A 12,746-nucleotide genomic window follows, 5' to 3' on the forward strand; every position below is an offset into this window, starting at 1 on the left:
AGATCGCAGAAGTTACACAGCTTAAGGCCTCGCTAGTACCAGTGTGGGAGACTGTCTGGGAATCCGTGGTGTGGTTGACTTTTTATTATGTCGTTTAGATTTTGTTTCACAATAGATTAAATAGGACTATGGATTAAAGCATTTAACGTCAATGGCCATTCTAAGCTGAATGTGCCTGCTCTGGTCAGAACGCAGAAGTTACACAGCTTAAGGCCTCGCTAGTACTAGTGTGGGAGACTGTCTGGGAATCCGTAGTGTGGTTGACTTTTTATTATGTCGTTTAGATTTTGTTTCACAATCGATTAAAAAGGACTATGGATTAAAGCATTTAATGTCAATGGCCATTCTAAGCTCAATGTGCCTGCTCTCGTCAGATCGCAGAAGTTACACAGCTTAAGGCCTCGCTAGTACCAGTGTGGGAGACTGTCTGGGAATCCGTGGTGCGGTTGACTTTTTATTATGGCGTTTAGATTTTGTTTCACAATCGATTAAAAAGGACTATGGATTAAAGCATTTAATGTCAATGGCCATTCTAAGCTGAATGTGCCTGCTCTCGTTAGATCACAGAAGTTACACAGCTTAAGGCCTCGCTAGTACCAGTGTGGGAGACTGTCTGGGAATCCGTGGTGCGGTTGACTTTTTATTATGTCGTTTAGATTTTGTTTCACAATCGATTAAATAGGACTATGGATTAAAGCATTTAACGTCAATGGCCATTCTAAGCTGAATGTGCATGCTCTCGTCAGATCGCAGAAGTTACACAGCTTAAGGCCTCGCTAGTACCAGTGTGGGAGACTGTCTGGGAATCCGTGGTGCGGTTGACTTTTTATTATGTTGTTTAGATTTTGTTTCACAATAGATTAAATAGGACTATGGATTAAGGCTTTTAATGTCAATGGCCATTCTAAGCTGAATGTGCCTGCTCTCGTCAGATCGCAGAAGTTACACAGCTTAAGGTCTCGCTAGTACCAGTGTGGGAGACTGTCTGGGAATCCGTGGTGCGGTTGACTTTTTATTATGTCGTTTAGATTTTGTTTCACAATCGATTAAATAGGACTATGGATTAAAGCATTTAACGTCAATGGCAATTCTAAGCTGAATGTGCATGCTCTCGTCAGATCGCAGAAGTTACACAGCTTAAGGCCTCTCTAGTACCAGTGTTGGAGACTGTCTGGGAATCCGTGGTGCGGTTGAATATTTATTATGTCGTTTAGATTTTGTTTCACAATCGATTAAAAAGGACTATGGATTAAAGCGTTTAATGTCAATGGCCATTCTAAGCTGAATGTCCCTGCTCTCGTCAGATCGCAGAAGTTACACAGCTTAAAGCCTCGCTAATACCAGTGTGGGAGACTGTCTGTGAATCCGTGGTGCGGTTGACTTTTTATTATGTCGTTTAGATTTTGTTTCACAATCGATTAAAAAGGACTATGGATTAAAGCATTTAATGTCAATGGCCATTCTAAGCTGAATGTGCCTGCTCTCGTTAGATCGCAGAAGTTACACAGCTTAACGCCTCGCTAGTACCAGTGTGGGAGACTGTCTGGGAATCCGTGGTGCGGTTGACTTTTTATTATGTCGTTTAGATTTTGTTTCACAATAGATTAAATAGGACTATGGATTAAAGGATTTAACGTCAATGGCCATTCTAAGCTGAATGTGCCTGCTCTCGTCAGATCGCAGAAGTTACACAGCTTAAGTCCTCGCTAGTACCAGTGTGGGAGACTGTCTGGGAATCCGTGGTGCGGTTGAATTTTTATTATGTCGTTTAGATTTTGTTTCACAATCGATTAAAAAGGACTATGGATTAAAGCATTTAATGTCAATGGCCATTCTAAGCTGAATGTCCCTGCTCTCGTCGGATCGCAGAAGTTACACAGCTTAAGGCCTCGCTAGTACCAGTGTGGGAGACTGTCTGGGAATCCGTGGTGCGGTTGACTTTTTATTATGTCGTTTAGATTTTGTTTCACAATCGATTAAAAAGGACTATGGATTAAAGCATTTAATGTCAATGGCCATTCTAAGCTGAATGTCCCTGCTCTTGTCAGATCGCAGAAGTTACACAGCTTAAGGCCTCGCTAGTACCAGTGTGGGAGACTGTCTGGGAATCCGTGGTGCGGTTGACTTTTTATTATGTCGTTTAGATTTTGTTTCACAATCGATTAAAAAGTACTATGGATTAAAGCATTTAATGTCAATGGCCATTCTAAGCTGAATGTGCCTGCTCTCGTCAGATCGCAGAAGTTACACAGCTTAAGGCCTCGCTAGTACCAGTGTGGGAGACTGTCTGGGAATCCGTGGTGTGGTTGACTTTTTATTATGTCGTTTAGATTTTGTTTCACAATAGATTAAATAGGACTATGGATTAAAGCATTTAACGTCAATGGCCATTCTAAGCTGAATGTGCCTGCTCTGGTCAGAACGCAGAAGTTACACAGCTTAAGGCCTCGCTAGTACCAGTGTGGGAGACTGTCTGGGAATCCGTGGTGCGGTTGAATTTTTATTATGTCGTTTAGATTTTGTTTCACAATCGATTAAAAAGGACTATGGATTAAAGCCTTTAATGTCAATGGCCATTCTAAGCTGAATGTCCCTGCTCTCGTCAGATCGCAGAAGTTACACAGCTTAACGCCTCGCTAGTACCAGTGTGGGAGACTGTCTGGGAATCCGTGGTGCGGTTGTCTTTTTATTATGTTGTTTAGATTTTGTTTCACAATAGATTAAATAGGACTATGGATTAAGGCTTTTAATGTCAATGGCCATTCTAAGCTGAATGTGCCTGCTCTCGTCAGATCGCAGAAGTTACACAGCTTAAGCCCTCGCTAGTACCAGTGTGGGAGACTGTCTGGGAATTCGTGGTGCGGTTGACTTTTTATTATGTTGTTTCGATTTTGTTTCACAATAGATTAAATAGGACTATGGATTAAGGCTTTTAATGTTAATGGCCATTCTAAGCTGAATGTGCATGCTCTCGTCAGATCGCAGAAGTTACACAGCTTAAGGCCTCGCTAGTACCAGTGTGGGAGACTGTCTGGGAATCCGTGGTGCGGTTGACCTTTTATTATGTCGTTTAGATTTTGTTTCACAATCGATTAAAAAGGACTATGGATTAAAGCATTTAATGTCAATGGCCATTCTAAGCTGAATGTGCCTGCTCTCGTTAGATCGCAGAAGTTACACAGCTTAACGCCTCGCTAGTACCAGTGTGGGAGACTGTCTGGGAATCCGTGGTGCGGTTGACTTTTTATTATGTCGTTTAGATTTTGTTTCACAATAGATTAAATAGGACTATGGATTAAAGGATTTAATGTCAGTGGCCATTCTAAGCTGAATGTGCCTGCTCTCGTCAGATCGCAGAAGTTACACAGCTTTAGGCCTCGCTAGTACCAGTGTGGGAGACTGTCTGGGAATCCATGGTACGTTGACTTTTTATTATGTCGTTTAGATTTTGTTTCACAATCGATTAAAAAGGACTATGGATTAAAGCATTTAATGTCAATGGCCATTCTAAGCTGAATGTGCCTGCTCTCGTCAGATCGCAGAAGTTACACAGCTTAAGGCCTCGCTAGTACCAGTGTGGGAGACTGTCTGGGAATCCGTGGTGCGGTTGACTTTTTATTAAGTCGTTTAGATTTTGTTTCACAATAGATTAAATAGGACTATGGATTAAAGCATTTAAAGTCAATGGCCATTCTAAGCTGAATGTGCCTGCTCTCGTCAGATCGCAGAAGTTACACAGCTTAAGGACTCGCTAGTACCAGTGTGGGAGACTGTCTGGGAATCCGTGGTGCGGTTGACTTTTTATTATGTCGTTTAGATTTTGTATCACAATCGATTAAAAAGGACTATGAATTAAAGCATTTAATGTCAATGGCCATTCTAAGCTGAATGTCCCTGCTCTCGTCAGATCGCAGAAGTTACACAGCTTAAGGCCTCGCTAGTACCAGTGTGGGAGACTGTCTGGGAATCCGTGGTGCGGTTGACTTTTTATTATGTCGTTTAGATTTTGTTTCACAATCGATTAAAAAGTACTATGGATTAAAGCATTTAATGTCAATGGCCATTCTAAGCTGAATGTCCCTGCTCTTGTTAGATCGCAGAAGTTACACAGCTTAACGCCTCGCTAGTACCAGTGTGGGAGACTGTCTGGGCATCCGTGGTGCGGTTGACTTTTTATTATGTCGTTTAGATTTTGTTTCACAATCGATTAAAAAGGACTATGGATTAAAGCATTTAATGTCAATGGCCATTCTAAGCTGAATGTCCCTGCTCTCGTCAGATCGCAGAAGTTACACAGCTTAAGGCCTCGCTAGTACCAGTGTGGAAGACTGTCTGGGAATCCGTGGTGCGGTTGACTTTTTATTATGTCGTTTAGATTTTGTTTCACAATCGATTAAAAAGTACTATGGATTAAAGCATTTAATGTCAATGGCCATTCTAAGCTGAATGTGCCTGCTCTCTTTAGATCGCAGAAGTTACACAGCTTAAGGCCTCGCTAGTACCAGTGTGGGAGATTGTCTGGGAATCCGTGGTGTGGTTGACTTTTGATTATGTCGTTTAGATTTTGTTTCACAATAGATTAAATAGGACTATGGATTAAAGCATTTAACGTCAATGGCCATTCTAAGCTGAATGTGCCTCCTCTGGTCAGAACGCAGAAGTTACACAGCTTAAGGCCTCGCTAGTACCAGTGTGGGAGACTGTCTGGGAATCCGTGGTGCGGTTGAATTTTTATTGTGTCGTTTAGATTTTGTTTCACAATCGATTAAAAAGGACTATGGATTAAAGCCTTTAATGTCAATGGCCATTCTAAGCTGAATGTCCCTGCTCTCGTCAGATCGCAGAAGTTACACAGCTTAAGGCCTCGCTAGTACCAGTGTGGGAGACTGTCTGGGAATCCGTGGTGCGGTTGACTTTTTATTATGTCGTTTAGATTTTGTTTCACAATCGATTAAAAAGTACTATGGATTAAAGCATTTAATGTCAATGGCCATTCTAAGCTGAATGTCCCTGCTCTTGTTAGATCGCAGAAGTTACACAGCTTAACGCCTCGCTAGTACCAGTGTGGGAGACTGTCTGGGAATCCGTGGTGCGGTTGACTTTTTATTATGTCGTTTAGATTTTGTTTCACAATCGATTAAAAAGGACTATGGATTAAAGCATTTAATGTCAATGGCCATTCTAAGCTGAATGTCCCTGCTCTCGTCAGATCGCAGAAGTTACACAGCTTAAGGCCTCGCTAGTACCAGTGTGGGAGACTGTCTGGGAATCCGTGGTGCGGTTGACTTTTTATTATGTCGTTTAGATTTTGTTTCACAATCGATTAAAAAGTACTATGGATTAAAGCATTTAATGTCAATGGCCATTCTAAGCTGAATGTGCCTGCTCTCTTTAGATCGCAGAAGTTACACAGCTTAAGGCCTCGCTAGTACCAGTGTGGGAGACTGTCTGGGAATCCGTGGTGTGGTTGACTTTTGATTATGTCGTTTAGATTTTGTTTCACAATAGATTAAATAGGACTATGGATTAAAGCATTTAACGTCAATGGCCATTCTAAGCTGAATGTGCCTCCTCTGGTCAGAACGCAGAAGTTACACAGCTTAAGGCCTCGCTAGTACCAGTGTGGGAGACTGTCTGGGAATCCGTGGTGCGGTTGAATTTTTATTGTGTCGTTTAGATTTTGTTTCACAATCGATTAAAAAGGACTATGGATTAAAGCCTTTAATGTCAATGGCCATTCTAAGCTGAATGTCCCTGCTCTTGTTAGATCGCAGAAGTTACACAGCTTAACGCCTCGCTAGTACCAGTGTGGGAGACTGTCTGGGAATCCGTGGTGCGGTTGACTTTTTATTATGTCGTTTAGATTTTGTTTCACAATAGATTAAATAGGACTATGGATTAAGGCTTTTAACGTTAATGGCCATTCTAAGCTGAATGTGCCTGTTCTCGTCAGATCGCAGAAGTTACACAGCTTAAGGCCTCGCTAGTACCAGTGTGGGAGACTGTCTGGGAATCCGTGGTGCGGTTGACTTTTTATTATGTCGTTTAGATTTTGTTTCACAATCGATTAAAAAGGACTATGGATTAAAGCATTTAATGTCAATGGCCATTCTAAGCTGAATGTGCCTGCTCTCGTTAGATCGCAGAAATTACACAGCTTAACGCCTCGCTAGTACCAGTGTGGGAGACTGTCTGGCAATCCGTGGTGCGGTTGACTTTTTATTATGTCGTTTAGATTTTGTTTCACAATAGATTAAATAGGACTATGGATTAAAGGATTTAATGTCAATGGCCATTCTAAGCTGAATGTGCCTGCTCTCGTCAGATCGCAGAAGTTACACAGCTTAAGGCCTCGCTAGTACCAGTGTGGGAGACTGTCTGGGAATCCGTGGTGCGGTTGAATTTTTATTGTGTCGTTTAGATTTTGTTTCACAATCGATTAAAAAGGACTATGGATTAAAGCCTTTAATGTCAATGGCCATTCTAAACTGAATGTCCCTGCTCTTGTTAGATCGCAGAAGTTACACAGCTTAACGCCTCGCTAGTACCAGTGTGGGAGACTGTCTGGGAATCCATGGTGCGGTTGACTTTTTATTATGTCGTTTAGATTTTGTTTCACAATAGATTAAATAGGACTATGGATTAAAGCATTTAATGTCAATGGCCATTCTAAGCTGAATGTGCCTGCTCTCGTCAGATCGCAGAAGTTACACAGCTTAAGGCCTCGCTAGTACCAGTGTGGGAGACTGTCTGGGAATCCATGGTGCGGTTGACTTTTTATTATGTCGTTTAGATTTTGTTTCACAATAGATTAAATAGGACTATGGATTAAAGCATTTAACGTCAATGGCCATTCTAAGCTGAATGTGCCTGCTCTCGTCAGAACGCAGAAGTAACACAGCTTAAGGCCTCGCTAGTACCAGTGTGGGAGACTGTCTGGGAATCCGTGGTGCGGTTGAATTTTTATTATGTCGTTTAGATTTTGTTTCACAATCGATTAAAAAGGACTATGGATTAAAGCATTTAATGTCAATGGCCATTCTAAGCTGAAGGTCCCTGCTCTCGTCAGATCGCAGAAGTTACACAGCTTAAGGCCTCGCTAGTACCAGTGTGGGAGACTGTCTGGGAATCCGTGGTGCGGTTGACTTTTTACTATGTTGTTTAGATTTTGTTTCACAATAGATTAAGTAGGACTATGGATTAAGGCTTTTAATGTCAATGGCCATTCTAAGCTGAATGTGCCTGCTCTCGTCAGATCGCAGAAGTTACACAGCTTAAGGCCTCGCTAGTACCAGTGTGGGAGACTGTCTGGGAATCCGTGGTGCGGTTGACTTTTTATTATGTCGTTTAGATTTTGTTTCACAATAGATTAAATAGGACTATGGATTAAGGCTTTTAATGTTAATGGCCATTCTAAGCTGAATGTGCCTGCTCTCGTCAGATCGCAGAAGTTACACAGCTTAAGGCCTCGCTAGTACCAGTGTGGGAGACTGTCTGGGAATCCGTGGTGCGGTTGACTTTTTATTATGTAGTTTAGATTTTGTTTCACAATCGATTAAAAAGGACTATGGATTAAGGCTTTTAATGTTAATGGCCATTCTAAGCTGAATGTGCCTGCTCTCGTCAGATCGCAGAAGTTACACAGCTTAAGGACTCGCTAGTACCAGTGTGGGAGACTGTCTGGGAAGCCGTGGTGCGGTTGACTTTTTATTATGTCGTTTAGATTTTGTTTCACAATCGATTAAAAAGGACTATGGATTAAAGCATTTAATGTCAATGGCCATTCTAAGCTGAATGTCCCTGCTCTCGTCAGATCGCAGAAGTTACACAGCTTAAGGCCTCGCTAGTACCAGTCTGGGAGACTGTCTGGGAATCCGTGGTGCGGTTGACTTTTTATTATGTCGTTTAGATTTTGTTTCACAATCGATTAAAAAGTACTATGGATTAAAGCATTTAATGTCAATGGCCATTCTAAGCTGAATGTGCCTGCTCTCGTCAGATCGCAGAAGTTACACAGCTTAAGGCCTCGCTAGTACCAGTGTGGGAGACTGTCTGGGAATCCGTGGTGTGGTTGACTTTTGATTATGTCGTTTAGATTTTGTTTCACAATAGATTAAATAGGACTTTGGATTAAAGCATTTAACGTCAATGGCCATTCTAAGCTGAATGTGCCTGCTCTCGTTAGATCGCAGAAGTTACACAGCTTAACGCCTCGCTAGTACCAGTGTGGGAGACTGTCTGGGAATCCGTGGTGCGGTTGACTTTTTATTATGTCGTTTAGATTTTGTTTCACAATAGATTAAATAGGACTATGGATTAAAGGATTTAACGTCAATGGCCATTCTAAGCTGAATGTGCCTGCTCTCGTCAGATCGCAGAAGTTACACAGCTTAAGTCCTCGCTAGTACCAGTGTGGGAAACTGTCTGGGAATCCGTGGAGCGGTTGAATTTTTATTATGTCGTTTAGATTTTGTTTCACAATCGATTAAAAAGGACTATGGATTAAAGCATTTAATGTCAATGGCCATTCTAAGCTGAATGTGCCTGCTCTCGTCAGATCGCAGAAGTTACACAGCTTAAGGCCTCGCTGGTACCAGTGTGGGAGACTGTCTGGGAATCCGTGGTGCGGTTGACTTTTTATTATGTCGTTTAGATTTTGTTTCACAATAGATTAAATAGGACTATGGATTAAAGCATTTAACGTCAATGGCCATTCTAAGCTGAATGTGCCTGCTCTCGTCAGAACGCAGAAGTTACACAGCTTAAGGCCTCGCTAGTACCAGTGTGGGAGACTGTCTGGGAATCCGTGGTGCGGTTGACTTTTTATTATGTCGTTTAGATTTTGTTTCACAATCGATTAAAAAGGACTATGGATTAAAGCATTTAATGTCAATGGCCATTCTAAGCTGAATGTGCCTGCTCTCGTCAGATCGCAGAAATTACACAGCTTAAGGCCTCGCTAGTACCAGTGTGGGAGACTGTCTGGGAATCCATGGTGCGGTTGACTTTTTATTATGTCGTTTAGATTTTGTTTCACAATAGATTAAATAGGACTATGGATTAAAGCATTTAACGTCAATGGCCATTCTAAGCTGAATGTGCCTGCTCTCGTCAGAACGCAGAAGTTACACAGCTTAAGGCCTCGCTAGTACCAGTGTGGGAGGCTGTCTGGGAATCCGTGGTGCGGTAGACTTTTTATTATGTCGTTTAGATTTTGTTTCACAATCGATTAAAAAGGACTATGGATTAAAGCATTTAATGTCAATGGCAATTCTAAGCTGAATGTGCCTGCTCTCGTTAGATCGCAGAAGTTACACAGCTTAAGCCCTCGCTAGTACCAGTGTGGGAGAGTGTCTGGGAATCCGTGGTGCGGTTGACTTTTTATTATGTCGTTTAGATTTTGTTTCACAATAGATTAAATAGGACTATGGATTAAAGCATTTAACGTCAATGGCCATTCTAAGCTGAATGTGCCTGCTCTCGTCAGATCGCAGAAGTTACACAGCTTAAGGCCTCGCTAGTACCAGTGTGGGAGACTGTCTGGGAATCTGTGGTGCGGTTGAATTTTTATTATGTCGTTTAGATTTTGTTTCACAATCGATTAAAAAGGACTATGGATTAAAGCATTTAATGGCAATGGCCATTCTAAGCTGAATGTCCCTGCTCTCGTCAGATCGCAGAAGTTACACAGCTTAAGGCCTTGCTAGTACCAGTGTGGGAGACTGTCTGGGAATCCGTGGTGCGGTTGTGTTTTTATTATGTTGTTTAGATTTTGTTTCACAATCGATTAAAAAGGACTATGGATTAAAGCATTTAATGTCAATGGCCATTCTAAGCTGAATGTGCCTGCTCTCGTCAGACCGCAGAAGTTACACAGCTTAAGGCCTCGCTAGTACCAGTGTGGGAGACTGTCTGGGAATCCGTGGTGCGGTTGACTTTTTATTATGTCGTTTAGATTTTGTTTCACAATCGATTAAAAAGGACTATGGATTAAAGCATTTAATGTCAATGGCCATTCTAAGCTGAATGTGCCTGCTCTCGTCAGATCGCAGAAGTTACACAGCTTAAGGCTTTGCTAGTACCAGTGTGGGAGACTGTCTGGGAATCCGTGGTGCGGTTGACTTTTTATTATGTCGTTTAGATTTTGTTTCACAATAGATTAAATAGGACTATGGATTAAAGCATTTAACGTCAATGGCCATTCTAAGCTGAATGTGCCTGCTCTCGTCAGAACGCAGAAGTTACACAGCTTAAGGCCTCGCTAGTACCAGTGTGGGAAACTGTCTGGGAATCCGTGGTGCGGTTGAATTTTTATTATGTCGTTTAGATTTTGTTTCACAATCGATTAAAAAGGACTATGGATTAAAGCATTTAATGTCAATGGCCATTCTAAGCTGAATGTGCCTCCTCTCGTCAGACCGCAGAAGTTACACAGCTTAAGGCCTCGCAAGTACCAGTGTGGGAGACTGTCTGGGAATCCGTGGTGCGGTTGACTTTTTATTATGTCGTTTAGATTTTGTTTCACAATCGATTAAAAAGGACTATGGATTAAAGCATTTAATGTCAATGGCCATTCTAAGCTGAATGTGCCTGCTCTCATCAGATCGCAGAAGTTACACAGCTTAAGGCTTTGCTAGTACCAGTGTGGGAGACTGTCTGGGAATCCGTGGTGCGGTTGACTTTTTATTATGTCGTTTAGATTTTGTTTCACAATAGATTAAATAGGACTATGGATTAAAGCATTTAACGTCAATGGCCATTCTAAGCTGATTGTGCCTGCTCTCGTCAGAACGCAGAAGTTACACAGCTTAAGGCCTCGCTAGTACCAGTGTGGGAAACTGTCTGGGAATCCGTGGTGCGGTTGAATTTTTATTATGTCGTTTAGATTTTGTTTCACAATCGATTAAAAAGGACTATGTATTAAAGCATTTAATGTCAATGGCCATTCTAAGCTGAATGTCCCTGTTCTCGTCAGATCGCAGAAGTTACACAGCTTAAGGCCTCGCTAGTACCAGTGTGGGAGACTGTCTGGGAATACGTGGTGCGGTTGACTTTTTATTATGTTGTTTAGATTTTGTTTCACAATAAATTAAATAGGACTATGGATTAAGGCTTTTAATGTCAATGGCCATTCTAAGCTGAATGTGCCTGCTCTCGTCAGATCGCAGAAGTTACACAGCTTAAGGCCTCGCTAGTATCAGTGTGGGAGACTGTCTGGTAATCCGTGGGGTGGTTGACTTTTTATTATGTCGTTTAGATTTTGTTTCACAATCGATTAAAAAAGACTATGGATTAAAGCATTTAATGTCAATGGCCATTCTAAGCTGAATGTGCAAGCTCTCGTTAGATTGCAGAAGTTACACAGCTTAACGCCTCGCTAGTACCAGTGTGGGAGACTGTCTGGGAATCCGTGGTGCGGTTGACTTTTTATTATGTCGTTTACATTTTGTTTCACAATAGATTAAATAGGACTATGGAGTAAAGCATTTAACGTCAATGGCCATTCTAAGCTGAATGTGCCTGCTCTCGTCAGATCGCAGAAGTTAAACAGCTTAAGGCCTCGCTAGTACCAGTGTGGGAGACTGTCTGGGAATCCGTGGTGTGGTTGAATTTTTATTATGTCGTTTAGATTTTGTTTCACAATCGATTAAAAAGGACTATGGATTAAAGCATTTGATGTCAATGGCCATTCTAAGCTGAATGTCCCTGCTCTCGTCAGATCGCAGAAGTTACACAGCTTAAGGCCTCGCTAGTACCAGTGTGGGAGACTGTCTGGGAATCCGTGGTGCGGTTGACTTTATATTATGTTGTTTAGATTTTGTTTCACAATCGATTAAAAAGGACTATGGATTAAAGCATTTAATGTCTATGGCCATTCTAAGCTGAATGTGCCTGCTCTCGTCAGATCGCAGAAGTTACACAGCTTAAGGCCTCGCTAGTACCAGTGTGGGAGACTGTCTGGGAATCCGTGGTGCGGCTGACTTTTTATTATGTCGTTTAGATTTTGTTTCACAATAGATTAAATAGGACTATGGATTAAAGCATTTAACGTCAATGGCCATTCTAAGCTCAATGTGCCTGCTCTCGTCAGAACGCAGCAGTTACACAGCTTAAGGCCTCGCTAGTACCAGTGTGGGAGACTGTCTTGGAATCCGTGGTGCGGTTGAATTTTTATTATGTCGTTTAGATTTTGTTTCACAATCGATTAAAAAGGACTATGGATTAAAGCATTTAATGTCAATGGACATTCTAAGCTGAATGTCCCTGCTCTCATCAGATCGCAGAAGTTACACAGCTTAAGACCTCGCTAGTACCAGTGTGGGAGACTGTCTGGGAATCCGTGGTGCGGTTGACTTTTTATTATGTTGTTTAGATTTTGTTTCACAATAGATTAAATAGGACTATGGATTAAGGCTTTTAATGTCAATGGCCATTCTAAGCTGAATGTGCCTGCTCTGGTCAGAACGCAGAAGTTACACAGCTTAAGGCCTCGCTAGTACCAGTGTGGGAGACTGTCTGGGAATCCGTGGTGCGGTTGACATTTTTATTGTGTCGTTTAGATTTTGTTTCACAATCGATTAAAAAGGACTATGGATTAAAGCATTTAATGTCAATGGCCATTCTAAGCTGAATGTGCCTGCTCTCGTCAGATCGCAGAAGTTACACAGCTTAAGGCTTTGCTAGTACCAGTGTGGGAGACTGTCTGGGAATCCGTGGTGCGGTTGACTTTCTATTATGTCGTTTAG

General features: G+C 41.8%; 56 pseudogenes; all 56 read left to right on the top strand.

The window, feature by feature from the left end:
* Positions 1–147: 147 nt before the first annotated feature.
* On the top strand, positions 148–266 carry LOC142703994 (5S ribosomal RNA; annotated as a pseudogene).
* Positions 267–333: 67 nt separating this feature from the next.
* LOC142704050 (5S ribosomal RNA) lies at positions 334–452 on the top strand (annotated as a pseudogene).
* A 67-nt stretch (positions 453–519) lies between these two features.
* On the top strand, positions 520–638 carry LOC142703925 (5S ribosomal RNA; annotated as a pseudogene).
* A 67-nt stretch (positions 639–705) lies between these two features.
* On the top strand, positions 706–824 carry LOC142703920 (5S ribosomal RNA; annotated as a pseudogene).
* A 67-nt stretch (positions 825–891) lies between these two features.
* Positions 892–1,010, top strand: LOC142704042 (5S ribosomal RNA; annotated as a pseudogene).
* Positions 1,011–1,449: 439 nt separating this feature from the next.
* Positions 1,450–1,568, top strand: LOC142703966 (5S ribosomal RNA; annotated as a pseudogene).
* Positions 1,569–1,635: 67 nt separating this feature from the next.
* Positions 1,636–1,754, top strand: LOC142703970 (5S ribosomal RNA; annotated as a pseudogene).
* Positions 1,755–1,821: 67 nt separating this feature from the next.
* Positions 1,822–1,940, top strand: LOC142704041 (5S ribosomal RNA; annotated as a pseudogene).
* A 67-nt stretch (positions 1,941–2,007) lies between these two features.
* LOC142703926 (5S ribosomal RNA) lies at positions 2,008–2,126 on the top strand (annotated as a pseudogene).
* Positions 2,127–2,193: 67 nt separating this feature from the next.
* LOC142704016 (5S ribosomal RNA) lies at positions 2,194–2,312 on the top strand (annotated as a pseudogene).
* A 67-nt stretch (positions 2,313–2,379) lies between these two features.
* Positions 2,380–2,498, top strand: LOC142703963 (5S ribosomal RNA; annotated as a pseudogene).
* Positions 2,499–2,565: 67 nt separating this feature from the next.
* LOC142703995 (5S ribosomal RNA) lies at positions 2,566–2,684 on the top strand (annotated as a pseudogene).
* Positions 2,685–2,751: 67 nt separating this feature from the next.
* Positions 2,752–2,870, top strand: LOC142703906 (5S ribosomal RNA; annotated as a pseudogene).
* A 67-nt stretch (positions 2,871–2,937) lies between these two features.
* LOC142703932 (5S ribosomal RNA) lies at positions 2,938–3,056 on the top strand (annotated as a pseudogene).
* Positions 3,057–3,123: 67 nt separating this feature from the next.
* LOC142703967 (5S ribosomal RNA) lies at positions 3,124–3,242 on the top strand (annotated as a pseudogene).
* A 252-nt stretch (positions 3,243–3,494) lies between these two features.
* On the top strand, positions 3,495–3,613 carry LOC142703911 (5S ribosomal RNA; annotated as a pseudogene).
* A 67-nt stretch (positions 3,614–3,680) lies between these two features.
* Positions 3,681–3,799, top strand: LOC142703950 (5S ribosomal RNA; annotated as a pseudogene).
* Positions 3,800–3,866: 67 nt separating this feature from the next.
* LOC142703972 (5S ribosomal RNA) lies at positions 3,867–3,985 on the top strand (annotated as a pseudogene).
* Positions 3,986–4,238: 253 nt separating this feature from the next.
* LOC142703908 (5S ribosomal RNA) lies at positions 4,239–4,357 on the top strand (annotated as a pseudogene).
* Positions 4,358–4,424: 67 nt separating this feature from the next.
* LOC142703977 (5S ribosomal RNA) lies at positions 4,425–4,543 on the top strand (annotated as a pseudogene).
* Positions 4,544–4,796: 253 nt separating this feature from the next.
* LOC142703984 (5S ribosomal RNA) lies at positions 4,797–4,915 on the top strand (annotated as a pseudogene).
* A 253-nt stretch (positions 4,916–5,168) lies between these two features.
* Positions 5,169–5,287, top strand: LOC142703996 (5S ribosomal RNA; annotated as a pseudogene).
* Positions 5,288–5,354: 67 nt separating this feature from the next.
* Positions 5,355–5,473, top strand: LOC142703924 (5S ribosomal RNA; annotated as a pseudogene).
* A 439-nt stretch (positions 5,474–5,912) lies between these two features.
* Positions 5,913–6,031, top strand: LOC142704043 (5S ribosomal RNA; annotated as a pseudogene).
* Positions 6,032–6,284: 253 nt separating this feature from the next.
* On the top strand, positions 6,285–6,403 carry LOC142704044 (5S ribosomal RNA; annotated as a pseudogene).
* A 253-nt stretch (positions 6,404–6,656) lies between these two features.
* Positions 6,657–6,775, top strand: LOC142703907 (5S ribosomal RNA; annotated as a pseudogene).
* Positions 6,776–6,842: 67 nt separating this feature from the next.
* Positions 6,843–6,961, top strand: LOC142703922 (5S ribosomal RNA; annotated as a pseudogene).
* A 67-nt stretch (positions 6,962–7,028) lies between these two features.
* Positions 7,029–7,147, top strand: LOC142704029 (5S ribosomal RNA; annotated as a pseudogene).
* Positions 7,148–7,214: 67 nt separating this feature from the next.
* On the top strand, positions 7,215–7,333 carry LOC142704045 (5S ribosomal RNA; annotated as a pseudogene).
* Positions 7,334–7,400: 67 nt separating this feature from the next.
* Positions 7,401–7,519, top strand: LOC142704014 (5S ribosomal RNA; annotated as a pseudogene).
* Positions 7,520–7,586: 67 nt separating this feature from the next.
* LOC142703973 (5S ribosomal RNA) lies at positions 7,587–7,705 on the top strand (annotated as a pseudogene).
* A 67-nt stretch (positions 7,706–7,772) lies between these two features.
* Positions 7,773–7,891, top strand: LOC142704028 (5S ribosomal RNA; annotated as a pseudogene).
* A 67-nt stretch (positions 7,892–7,958) lies between these two features.
* LOC142704017 (5S ribosomal RNA) lies at positions 7,959–8,077 on the top strand (annotated as a pseudogene).
* A 67-nt stretch (positions 8,078–8,144) lies between these two features.
* Positions 8,145–8,263, top strand: LOC142703968 (5S ribosomal RNA; annotated as a pseudogene).
* A 67-nt stretch (positions 8,264–8,330) lies between these two features.
* LOC142703988 (5S ribosomal RNA) lies at positions 8,331–8,449 on the top strand (annotated as a pseudogene).
* A 67-nt stretch (positions 8,450–8,516) lies between these two features.
* Positions 8,517–8,635, top strand: LOC142704035 (5S ribosomal RNA; annotated as a pseudogene).
* A 67-nt stretch (positions 8,636–8,702) lies between these two features.
* On the top strand, positions 8,703–8,821 carry LOC142704008 (5S ribosomal RNA; annotated as a pseudogene).
* Positions 8,822–8,888: 67 nt separating this feature from the next.
* Positions 8,889–9,007, top strand: LOC142704048 (5S ribosomal RNA; annotated as a pseudogene).
* Positions 9,008–9,074: 67 nt separating this feature from the next.
* Positions 9,075–9,193, top strand: LOC142704040 (5S ribosomal RNA; annotated as a pseudogene).
* A 253-nt stretch (positions 9,194–9,446) lies between these two features.
* Positions 9,447–9,565, top strand: LOC142703928 (5S ribosomal RNA; annotated as a pseudogene).
* Positions 9,566–9,632: 67 nt separating this feature from the next.
* Positions 9,633–9,751, top strand: LOC142703979 (5S ribosomal RNA; annotated as a pseudogene).
* Positions 9,752–9,818: 67 nt separating this feature from the next.
* LOC142704012 (5S ribosomal RNA) lies at positions 9,819–9,937 on the top strand (annotated as a pseudogene).
* A 67-nt stretch (positions 9,938–10,004) lies between these two features.
* LOC142703909 (5S ribosomal RNA) lies at positions 10,005–10,123 on the top strand (annotated as a pseudogene).
* Positions 10,124–10,190: 67 nt separating this feature from the next.
* Positions 10,191–10,309, top strand: LOC142703915 (5S ribosomal RNA; annotated as a pseudogene).
* A 67-nt stretch (positions 10,310–10,376) lies between these two features.
* LOC142703998 (5S ribosomal RNA) lies at positions 10,377–10,495 on the top strand (annotated as a pseudogene).
* Positions 10,496–10,562: 67 nt separating this feature from the next.
* Positions 10,563–10,681, top strand: LOC142704039 (5S ribosomal RNA; annotated as a pseudogene).
* Positions 10,682–10,748: 67 nt separating this feature from the next.
* On the top strand, positions 10,749–10,867 carry LOC142703936 (5S ribosomal RNA; annotated as a pseudogene).
* A 67-nt stretch (positions 10,868–10,934) lies between these two features.
* LOC142704022 (5S ribosomal RNA) lies at positions 10,935–11,053 on the top strand (annotated as a pseudogene).
* A 67-nt stretch (positions 11,054–11,120) lies between these two features.
* LOC142703997 (5S ribosomal RNA) lies at positions 11,121–11,239 on the top strand (annotated as a pseudogene).
* Positions 11,240–11,492: 253 nt separating this feature from the next.
* Positions 11,493–11,611, top strand: LOC142703959 (5S ribosomal RNA; annotated as a pseudogene).
* A 67-nt stretch (positions 11,612–11,678) lies between these two features.
* LOC142704006 (5S ribosomal RNA) lies at positions 11,679–11,797 on the top strand (annotated as a pseudogene).
* A 67-nt stretch (positions 11,798–11,864) lies between these two features.
* LOC142703948 (5S ribosomal RNA) lies at positions 11,865–11,983 on the top strand (annotated as a pseudogene).
* Positions 11,984–12,050: 67 nt separating this feature from the next.
* Positions 12,051–12,169, top strand: LOC142704003 (5S ribosomal RNA; annotated as a pseudogene).
* A 67-nt stretch (positions 12,170–12,236) lies between these two features.
* On the top strand, positions 12,237–12,355 carry LOC142703958 (5S ribosomal RNA; annotated as a pseudogene).
* Positions 12,356–12,422: 67 nt separating this feature from the next.
* LOC142703919 (5S ribosomal RNA) lies at positions 12,423–12,541 on the top strand (annotated as a pseudogene).
* A 68-nt stretch (positions 12,542–12,609) lies between these two features.
* LOC142703910 (5S ribosomal RNA) lies at positions 12,610–12,728 on the top strand (annotated as a pseudogene).
* Positions 12,729–12,746: the final 18 nt, after the last annotated feature.

This window comes from Rhinoderma darwinii, unplaced genomic scaffold (assembly GCF_050947455.1).
Source record: "Rhinoderma darwinii isolate aRhiDar2 unplaced genomic scaffold, aRhiDar2.hap1 Scaffold_2980, whole genome shotgun sequence".
Classification (NCBI taxonomy): Eukaryota; Metazoa; Chordata; class Amphibia; order Anura; family Rhinodermatidae; genus Rhinoderma; species Rhinoderma darwinii.